Genomic DNA, 11,789 nt, shown 5'->3' on the forward strand with positions numbered 1-11,789 from the left:
TGAGCAGTTCAGAGGTACCTGGGGGTTGGGTATGAGTTACCGATGGTCAGGATACCGGCGATCAGTATACCAACGCTGGCTTCCTGACAATTAAAATCTCAACAGGGGTGATCTACCTCTGTTCTTCCCTCTCCCCTACCCCCTAACCCTCCCTTCCCACAGCCTAACCCTAACCTCCCCATTTGTTGCCTAACCCTAACCTCCGATGTTGTTGCCTAAACATAACCCCCCCCACACCTTTTCCTGCAGCCTAAACCTAACCCTCCCCCTTACTGCCTAAAACCCTCCCTAGTGGTGCCTAACCATAACCCCCCCTCCCCACAGCCTAATCCTAACCTCTCCCCTCCTGGAGCATAACCCACTCTCCCAAGGTGGCACTTGTACCTTACCCCGCCCCCCCCCCCCCCCCCCTGGTGCTCTCCCCCCACAGTTCCCTGCTCATCTTGAGAGTTAGGACCAGGGACAGACTTGATGTTCTCAGCCGGAGAGATGGTAAGCCTGGTCCTGGAGATCTCATGGTAGAGGTGAAGAAAGGCCACATAATGATCCTGAGTTTTGAGGTTGCAACGCATTCCTTCTGTTTTAATGTTGGTTTGTTTGCCTTCTGTTTTCCTTCGATTTAAGTGGGGACTTCTTCTACTTTTCGCTTTCTTTTTCCTCTTCTTTTTCTTCTTTCTGCACCTAAAAACTACTCCCCAAAAATTTCGACCCACGGCCACACCTTCTGAATACGCCAGATATTGTCCAATCTCGGAAGCCAAGCAGGATAGGCCTGGTCAGTACTTGGATGGGAGACCACCTGGGAATACTAGGTGCCGTGGGCCCCATTCCGAGAGACCTCCATCAGAGATTCTTTGGGGTGTCTCCCCATTTCATAACTTTCATATAGAAACAGCACAGATCATACCCTAATAAGTCATTTATTATAAAGTGAGCATTATATTCTTTGGAATTCAATACTTGAATCCTTAAATGTTATATAATAGATTTCACCTCATTAATTTAACTTGAACCTCATTTGTTAAACAGGTACACACTTTTTTTACTTAATTGGTACAACTACAGTACAGGTTGAGTATCCCACATCCAAATATTCCGAAATACGGAATATTCCGAAATACGGACTTTTTTGAGTGAGAGTGAAATAGTGAAACCTTTGTTTTTTGATGGCTCAATGTACACATACTTTGTTTAATACACAAAGTTATTAAAAATATTGTATTAAATGACCTTCAGGCTGTGTGTATAAGGTATATATGAAACATAAATAAATTGTGTGAATGTACACACACTTTGTTTAATGCACAAAGTTATAAAAAATATTGGATAAAATTGACTTCAGGCTGTGTGTATAAGGTGTATATGAAACACAAATGCATTCTATGCTTAGACTTAGGTCCCATCACCATGATATCTCATTATGGTATGCAATTATTCCAAAATACGAAAAATCCGATATCCAAAATACCTCTGGTCCCAAGCATTTTGGATAAGGGATACTCAACCTGTACTTACATTTTATACAGTAAAAGAATAAAAGTTAGGTTTTAATAAAATTTATTTCACGAATTCAACTTTATTACAATCATCATATTTTTAAATGAGCGCTGCCAAAAAGAGTTTTTTTTGTCTTTTCTTCTTCTGTATTCATGTGTACAAAATATTGGGAGCACCGCCAATGAATATACTGTTTGGAAATTTATCAATATAACAGTTCTCGTATTTGTATATATATTTATTTTCTTAATTAATTAATGAATCAATCAATCAATCAATCAATCAATCAATCAATCAATCCCAGGTCAGTGCGGATTCAAATACTTTATATAATTTCCTTTGGTTTAACACAGGTATAACACTGCTATTGATTTTAGCTGCCACTTTATAATTAGCCACTTCATATACTAGGCACTGCCGCGTCCTAAAGAACTGGCGTCCTGACCTATACTCTACTTTTAATACAAGGACTACTTTGAAAGTGTTTTAGAATACTGTATATAAGACAGCAGAATAGGATTTGTATATAACTAAAGACATCAATATAACATTGTTACATTGCTACAATTTTGAACAATATATTAACCAATGCTCATATGTGCATAATTAATAAAAACACAGAAACACAAATAAGGGAGCACATCAGCTTTTGTTTTTAAATATTTATTCACATATTCAATTTCTTGATTCTTTCACTTTTCTATCGCTTTCTTTATCAATTTTAATATTTCGCTTTGTTTGAAACACAATAAAGGATGCTTGTATCCCAGGAAGAAGAATATAATAAGAATTTACTCACCGGTAATTCTATTTCTCGTAGTCTGTAGTGGATGCTGGGTACTCCGTAAGGACCATGGGGAATAGACGGGCTCCGCAGGAGACTGGGCACTCTCAAAAGAAAGATTAGGTACTACATTTGGTGTGCACTGGCTCCTCCCTCTATGCCCCTCCTCCAGATCTCAGCTAGGGAAACTGTGCCCGGAAGAGCTGACATTACTAGGAAAGGATTTGGAATCCAGGGTAAGACTCATACCAGCCACACCAATCACACCGTACAACTTGTGATAACTATACCCAGTTAACAGTATGAACAACAACTGAGCCTCATTCAACAGATGGCTCAGAACAATAACCCTATAGTTAAGCAATAACTATATACAAGTATTGCAGAAAGTCCGCACTTGGGACGGGCTCCCAGCATCCACTACGGACTACGAGAAATAGAATTACCGGTGAGTAAATTCTTATTTTCTCTGACGTCCTAGTGGATGCTGGGTACTCCGTAAGGGCCATGGGGATTATACCAAAGCTCCCAAATGGGCGGGAGAGTGCGGATGACTCTGCAGCACCGAATGAGCAAACTGAAGGTCCTCCTAAGCCAGGGTATCAAACTTGTAGAATTTTGCAAAAGTGTTTGATCCCGACCAAGTAGCAGCTCGCCAGAGTTGTAAAGCCGAGACCCCTCGGGCAGCCGCCCAAGAAGAGCCCACCTTCCTTGTGGAATGGGCTTTTACTGATTTAGGATGCGGCAGTCCAGCCGCAGAATGTGCAAGTTGAATCGTGCTACAGATCCAGCGAGCAATAGTCTGCTTAGAAGCAGGAGCACCCAGCTTGATGGGTGCATGCAGGATAAATAGCAAGTCAGTTTTTCTGACTCTAGCCGTCCTGGAAACATAGATTTTCAGGGCCCGGACTACGTCCAGCAACTTGGAAAAGTTGGAATCCTCCAAGTCCCGAGTAGCCGCAGGCACCACAATAGGTTGGTTCAAATGAAACGCTGATACCACCTTTGGGAGAAATTGGGGACGAGTCCTCAATTCTGCCCTGTCCATATGGAAAATCAGATATGGGCTTTTACAGGACAAAGCCGCCAATTCTGACACATGCCTAGCTGAGGCCAAGGCCAACAGCATGACTACCTTCCACGTGAGATACTTCAACTCCACGGTCTGAAGTGGCTCAAACCAATGTGATTTTAGGAAATCCAACACTACGTTGAGATCCCAAGCTGCCACTGGAGGCACAAAAGGGGGCTGAATATGCAGCACTCCCTTAACAAACGTCTAAACTTCAGGCAGTGAAGCCAGTTCTTTTTGAAAGAAAATAGACAGGGCCGAAATCTGGACTTTAATGGATCCCAATTTTAGGCCCATAGTCACTCCTGACTGTAGGAAGTGCAGAAATCGACCCAGCTGAAATTCCTCTGTAGGGGCCTTCATGGCCTCACACCAAGCAACATATTTTCGCCATATGCGGTGATAATGTTTTGCTGTCACATCCTTCCTAGCTTTTATCAGCGTAGGAATGATTTCAACCGGAATGCCCTTTTCCATTAGGATCCGGCGTTCAACCGCCATGCCGTCAAACGCAGCCGCGGTAAGTCTTGGAACAGACAGGGCCCCTGCTGTAGCAGGTCCTGTAGGAGCGGCAGAGGCCAAGGGTCCTCTGAGATCATTTCTTGTAGCTCCGGGTACCAAGTTCTTCTTGGCCAATCTGGAACGATGAGTATAGTTCTTACTCCTCTCTTTCTTATTATCCTCAGTACCTTTGGTATGAGAGGAAGAGGAGGGAACACATAAACCGACTGGTACACCCACGGTGTCACAAGAGCATCCACAGCTATCGCCTGAGAGTCCCTTGACCTGGCGCAATATCTTTTTAGCTATTTGTTGAGGCGGGACGCCATCATGTCCACCTGTGGCCTTTCCCAACGATTTACAATCAGCTGGAAGACTTCTGGATGAAGTCCCCACTCTCCCGGGTGAACGTCGTGCCTGCTGAGGAAGTCTGCTTCCCAGTTGTCCACTCCCGGAATGAACACTGCTGACAGTGCTAACACGTGATTCTCCGCCCACCGGAGAATCCTTGTGGCTTTTGCCATCGCCATCCTGCTTCTTGTGCCGCCGTGTCGGTTTACATGGGCGACCGCCGTGATGTTGTCTGACTGAATCAGCACCGGCTGGTTTTGAAGCAGGAGTACTGCTTGACTTAGGGCGTTGTAAATGGCCCTTAGTTCCAGAATATTTATGTGTAGGGAAGTCTCCTGACTTGACCATTGTCCTTGAAAGTTTCTTCCCTGAGTGACTGCCCCCCAACCTCGGAGGCTTGCATCCGTGGTCACCAGGACCCAGTCCTGAATGCCGAATCTGCGGCCCTCGAGAAGATGAGCACTCTGCAGCCACCACAGCAGAGACACCCTGGCCTTCGGGGACAGGGTGATCAGCCGATGCATCTGAAGACGCGATCCGGACCACTTGTCTAACAGATCCCACTGAAAGATCCTTGCATGGAACCTGCCGAAGGGAATTGCTTTGTAAGAAGCTACCATCTTTCCCAGGACTCGCGTGCAGTGATGCACCGACACCTGTTTTGGTTTCAGGAGGTCTCTGACCAGAGATGACAACTCCTTGGCCTTCTCCTCCGGGAGAAACACCTTCTTCTGTTCTGTGTCCAGAATCATGCCAAAGAACAGCAGACGCGTCGTAGGAACCAGCTGCGACTTTGGGATATTCAGAATCCAGCCGTGCTGTTGTAGCACTTCCTGGGATAGTGCTACTCTGACCAACAACTGCTCCTTGGACCTTGCCTTTATAAGGAGATCGTCCAAGTACAGGATAACTATAACTCCCTTCTTTCGAAGGAGTATCATCATTTCGGCCATTACCTTGGTAAATACCCTCGGTGCCGTGGACAGACCAAACGGCAACGTCCGGAATTGGTAATGGCAGTCCTGTACCACAAACCTGAGGTACTCCTGGTGAGGTGGGTAAATGGGGACATGTAGGTAAGCATCCTTGATGTCCAGTGACACCATAAAATCCCCCTCTTCCAGGCTTGCAATAACCGCCCTGAGCGATTCCATTTTGAACTAGAACTTCCTTATATAAGTGTTCAAGGATTTCAAATTTAGAATGGGTCTCACCGAACCGTCTGGTTTCGGTACCACAAACATTGTGGAATAGTAACCCCGTCCCTGTTGAAGGAGGGGAACTTTGATTATCACCTGCTGGAGGTACAGCTTGTGAATTGCCGCCAGTACTACCTCCCTTTCCGTGGGAGTAGCTGGCAAGGCTGATTTGAGGTAACGGCGAGGGGGAGACGTCTCGAACTCCATCTTGTATCCCTGAGATACCACTTGTAGAACCCAGAGATCCACCTGTGAGCGAACCCACTGGTCGCTGAAGTTCCGGAGACGGGCCCCCACCGCACCTGGCTCCCCCAGTGGAGCCCCAGCGTCATGCGGTGGACTTAGTGAAAGCAGGGGAGGATTTTTGTTCCTGGGAACTGGCTGTCTGGTGCAGCTTTTTCCCTCTACCCCTGCCTCTGGGCAGAAAGGACGCGCCTCTGACCCGCTTGCCTTTCTGAGGCCGAAAGGACTGTACTTAATAATACGGTGCTTTCTTAGGCTGTGAGGGAACCTGAGGTAAAAAAGTCGACTTCCCAGCTGTTGCTGTGGATACGAGGTCCGAGAGACCGTCCCCAAACAGTTCCTCACCCTTATAAGGCAAAACTTCCATGTGCCTTTTAGAATCAGCATCACCTGTCCACTGCCGTGTCCATAATACTCTCCTGGCAGAAATGGACATTGCATTAATTCTAGATGCCAGCCGGCAAATGTCCCTCTGTGCATCCCTCATATATAAGACTACGTCTTTAATATGCTCTATGGTTAGCAAAATAGTATCCCTGTCAAGGGAATCAATGTTATCTGACAGGGAATCAGACCATGCTGCTGCAGCACTACACATCCATGCTGAAGCAATAGCAGGTCTCAGTATAGTACCTGAGTGTGTATACACAGACTTCAGGATAGCCTCCTGCTTTCTATCTGCAGGCTCCTTTAAGGCGGCCGTATCCTGAGACGGCAGTGCCACCTTTTTTGATAAGCGTGTGAGCGCCTTGTCCACCCTAGGGGATGTTTCCCAACGTAACCTGTCCGTTGGCGGGAAAGGGTACGCCATTAGTAACCGCTTAGAAGTTACTAATTTCTTATCTGGGGAACACCACGCTTCTTCACACAATTCATTTAACTCATCAGATGGGGGAAAAGTCACTGGCTGCTTTTTCTCCCCAAACATAATACCCTTTTTAGTGGTAACCGGGTTAATGTCAGAAATGTGCAACACATTTTTCATTGCCGTAATCATGCATCGGATGGCCCTTGTGGATTGTACATTTGTCTCATCCTCGTCGACACTGGAGTCAGACTCCGTGTCGACATCTGTGTCTGCCATTTGAGGTAGCGGGCGTTTTTGAGCCCCTGATGGCCTCTGAGACGCTTGGGCAGGCGCGGGCTGAGATGCCGGCTGTCCCAAAGCTGTTACGTCATCGAACCTTTTATGCAAGGAGTTGACACTGTCGGTTAATACCTTCCACATATCCATCCACTCTGGTGTCGGCCCCGCAGGGGGCGACATCACACTTATCGGCTCCTGCTCCGCCTCCACGTAAGCGTCCTCATCAAACATGTCGACACAGCCGTACCGACACACCGCACACACACACACACACACACACACACACAGGGAATGCTCTGACTGAGGACAGGACCCCACAAAGTCCTTTGGGGAGACAGAGAGAGAGTATGCCAGCACACACCAGAGCGCTATATAACAGAGGGATTTACACTAATACACAGTGAATTTTCCCCCAATAGCTGCTCATACACCTTTTGCGCCTAAATTTATGTGCCCCCCTCTCTTTTTTACCCTTTCCGTAGTGTATACTGCAGGGGAGAGCCTGGGGAGCGTCCTTCCAGCGGAGCTGTGAAGAGAAAATGGCGCTGGCTGTGCTGAGGAAGATAGCCCCGCCCCTTCAGCGGCGGGCTTCTCCCACTTTTTTAAATAATATTATGGCGGGGGATTAGGCACATATACAGTTTAAAACTGTATTATGTGCATTTGCCAACTAAGGTATCCATATTGCATCCCAGTGCGCCCCCCCCCCCCCCCAGCGCCCTGCACCCACTAGTGACCGGAGCGTGTGGTGTGCTGTGGGAGCAATGGCGCACAGCTGCAGTGCTGTGCGCTACCTTATTGAAGACCGGAGTCTTCAGCCGCCGATTTTCTCCTGGAATCTTCCGTCTTCTGGCTCTGCAAGGGGGACGGCGGCGCGGCTCCGGGAACGGACGATCGAGGTCGGGCCCTGTGTTCGATCCCTCTGGAGCCAATGGTGTCCAGTAGCCTTAGAAGCACAAGCTAGCTGCAAGCAGGTAGGTTTGCTTCTCTCCCCTCAGTCCCTCGTAGCAGTGAGTCTGTTGCCAGCAGATCTCACTGAAAATAAAAAACCTAACAAATACTTTCTTTTTTAGTAAACTCAGGAGAGCCCACTAAGTGCATCCAGCTCTGGCCGGGCACAGATTCTAACTGAGGTCTGGAGGAGGGGCATAGAGGGAGGAGCCAGTGCACACCAGATGTAGTACCTAATCTTTCTTTTGAGAGTGCCCAGTCTCCTGCGGAGCCCGTCTATTCCCCATGGTCCTTACGGAGTACCCAGCATCCACTAGGATGTCAGAGAAAATACATTTATTTTGTCTATCAATACAACGTGGGCATTGAAGCCAACATATTATACTGATATAGTATTAGGGATATTTATTTTAGTTAACTAATAAAGGTTACATTTTAATGAATTTTCTAGTTAGGGACCTTCCTGAGCGACGTCGCTCATTTTATTGGTAAGTGTGCATGCCGCCACGATGATCGATGTGCGGCCCCGCGGGTCGACAACGATCGTCGCTGTCGGCAGTGCATACAAGTTCGATCTGGACTGTCGTCCAGGAGCTGCATGCACGTCCCGGGAGGGGAAACACTAGACGACGTTGCACATAGAGCGACGTCGTCTAGTGTGTATGAACCTTTAGAGTGATGTGCTGCAATGCACTCAGTGGCATGTGAGCACAGGTTAAACACTTGAACAAATATTAGCCACTTGATCACAGTGACAGATGTCTCTTTCAATATTCTGTCACTCTGTATAGTCCAAGAGACAAGAAACAGAGTTTGCCTCCACTCTACCACTTACTACCCAAATGCTGTTAAAGCTATTATCCTAATGATCAAGCTGTGCCTCTTCCCCCACCGCTGAATGCAACGTACTATGGCCCTCATTCCGAGTTGTTCGCTCGGTATTTTTCATCGCATCGCAATGAAAATCCGCTTAGTACGCATGCGCAATGTTCGCACTGCGACTGCGCCAAGTAACTTTGCTATGTAGAAAGTAATTTTACTCACGGCTTTTTCATCGCTCCGGCGATCGTAATGTGATTGACAGGAAATGGGTGTTACTGGGCGGAAACACGGCGTTTCAGGGGCGTGTGGCTGAAAACGCTACCGTTTCCGGAAAAAACGCAGGAGTGGCCGGAGAAACGGTGGGAGTGCCTGGGCGAACGCTGGGTGTGTTTGTGACGTCAACCAGGAACGACAAGCACTGAACTGATCGCACAGGCAGAGTAAGTCTGAAGCTACTCTGAAACTGCTAAGTAGTTAGTAATCGCAATATTGCGAATACATCGGTCGCAATTTTAAGAAGCTAAGATTCACTCCCAGTAGGCGGCGGCTTAGCGTGTGTAACTCTGCTAAATTCGCCTTGCGACCGATCAACTCGGAATGAGGGCCAATATGTTGTTTGTTTGGCCCAATCACAGGCATTGCAGAACCCACCATGGGCCTTAGATGGTAAACTCTTCTCCAGCGGATTAGGGAAGTTTACTATCCAAGAGTCATTTGATCCCTGTGTTAACACAGTCTGTCAAAATATAAATTTACCAAAAACAAAATCTTAGCACAACAAACACAATTTTCTTTTTTATACTCACTGAGCAAACAAAAGCATGGCTTGAATAGTGCTCTGGACACAAGTCATTACTGCTGTGAAATTCCCTATATGTAATAGGCATAACAGTGACATTTGTCAAGTGTTTAGTAAGTAGCAGTTAAGCTCTATTCTGAGTAAACCACAACACTTAGATCTGCATCAGAGATTCTCAACATACCCTTCAAAACTCCCTGGGCATACCCTCTACAATTATCTGGCCTATTCCCATGGGAAGCCATTAAAATACCGCTAGTCCGGACCCCAGCAGTCACAAAGCCAATGCCAGAATCCCGGCTAGCAGTGAAATTGCTCAGCCAGAATACCGATGGCACAGTCTATTCTCCCTCTCTGGGTGTCCACGATTAGGGTTGGGCACTGGGGGGCAGGTTAGGCTGTGGGAAGGGAGGTTAGAATTAGGCACTGGGGTAGGGTTAGGGGTTAGCAATACTTATCGCCGGTGGCGCCGCAAGATCAACTGTAAGTCACTGTCAGTTGACTGTTGGATGTCAAGAGATGGTTTTGTGAGTGTTGGAACCAGGTATTACACATTGCAAGATTGTTGTGTCTGGCAAACATAAGTAAGCAAAGACCCTGTTGACCTTTTGACCCTGTCGACCTAATGCATGTCAACCATTACTGGTCGACCTATTGACTGTAGACCTTTTTAGTGTAGAGCTAATGATCCACACCCACATGTACTGCACATAACAAAAACAAACATCTTGCAAGTGCTGTGGGTAGCTGGCGAAATTATTAAAGATACTGTAGTATGATAACGTGACCTTTCACAATGTTTCCATAGCTGCCAATGTGGTCATGTGAGGAAATCTCAATCAGCACAGTAAATAGTTAACGTTGCTGCAAGTACATAACTTGATAAAGCTCCTAAAGCTCCATACCCACTAGACGAGAAAGTTAAAGATGTCGCTAAGAAGAGCCATTCTGGGGGGGGCGTGGCCTGGACGAGCATGGAGTAGCACCTGAACTGTGCAGCTCTCCTGCCGTTATATCCTGAAACTTATCCTATATTCCCCCCCAGGGTCTGATATTATCCCTAACGCTGCATGAACTTCCCCTACCCCCATGGAGTGAATCTGCACCGAGTCCCGCTGCCACTCTGACTCCTGCAGCCCTGTTCACTTGGAGGGCCTTGCCCGGCGCTGGAGCCGCCGCCGCGCGCTTACCGCGGACCGGAAGTTCGGCTCCCAAACACCGCTGAGACCCGCGTCACCGTGGAGGAAAGAGGGAGCGCTCGTCTGCCGTCTTGGAGCGCCTGCTGGGGGACCTGAGAGACGTCTGTGGCGCCTGGGGCACAGCGCGCCCTGCACCGCCACGTACCTGAGCCGCCCTGGGGACCGGAAGTTCGGCTCCGGCTCTCCACCGCTACCCGCGGCCCTGGGGAAGAGAGTGAGGGGAATCTGGCTGCCGCCCTATCTGCCTGCTGGAGGGACCCAGAACACCCCTGAGCCTGACTACACAGCCATACACCCGGGGGACCGGAAGTGCGGCTCCCGTGATCACTGCAACCGTCTGAGACCTCGGAGTGGGGCTGGGCTGCAGCACTATCAGGTACATTCTGGGGAGCCTGGGGGTCCGCTCTGATCACACCAGGCTTCTGGCTGCTGCGGTCACTGACCTGGCCATCTGCTGCTCCACTCACTCATCCTCCTGTTGCACACCCCTGACTGAACACTCCGAATATCACCCTGACTGGAGGTGTACAGTAGGGGCTATTTATCTTTATCTTTACCGCACAGCTCTGATCTGGGGGGACACTGCTTGACTCCCTGCCCCATCAGGCGGTCACACGGCATCACATTAGGAGGCTCTGACCCTGCTGCTCAGCTACATATAATTACATCCTCCCCTGTTTCCCTTTTCATTATATATATCCGGCGGGAGGCCACTAGTTTACCATTGGGTGACTCCTGAGTTGCTGCTGCAGTACGGTCTGGAGGCAGACCGGATTGGTTCACCATAACTCTCTCATATAACTGCTGCAACTCCCTGTAGGGTGCCTATAACGAATACTATGGGGAAGACTTCTCAAGCTGCGGCCAAGCTCGAAAAATACGCTAGAAACCCTCCCGCGCAAGACAAGAGAACGGGGGGGTCGCGGGATGGATCCTCTCCCCCCTCCCCGGCTACAAGTGCATGCTCCGGCCCCCCAGAGACCTCGGAGGATGCTATCCAAAGGGTACTGGACGCAGTAAATGCTAGCGAGGGCAGACTGGCTGAAAAGATCACTCAGGTGCAATCAGATCTCTCCTTGATTCACCAGGATCTACAACGTGTTAGAGAGAGAGTGGGGGAAGCGGAAACGCGCATTTCTACGGTCGAGGACACTGTGGCCCCGCTTGGCCGACGCACTACTGCCCTTGAATCCCAGATGTCGGAAGTGCAGAAAAAACTGACCGATATGGAGGGGCGTCTGAGACGAAATAACATTCGGTTCGTGGGCTTGCCGGAAAAGGAGG

General features: G+C 48.3%; 1 pseudogene; it reads left to right on the forward strand.

Annotated features, from left to right (window-relative positions):
* The first annotated feature begins 707 nt into the window (after window positions 1-707).
* LOC134946245 (5S ribosomal RNA) lies at window positions 708-824 on the forward strand (annotated as a pseudogene).
* Window positions 825-11,789: the final 10,965 nt, after the last annotated feature.

The sequence above is a fragment of the Pseudophryne corroboree genome, chromosome 7 (assembly GCF_028390025.1).
Source record: "Pseudophryne corroboree isolate aPseCor3 chromosome 7, aPseCor3.hap2, whole genome shotgun sequence".
NCBI classification, from domain to species: Eukaryota; Metazoa; Chordata; class Amphibia; order Anura; family Myobatrachidae; genus Pseudophryne; species Pseudophryne corroboree.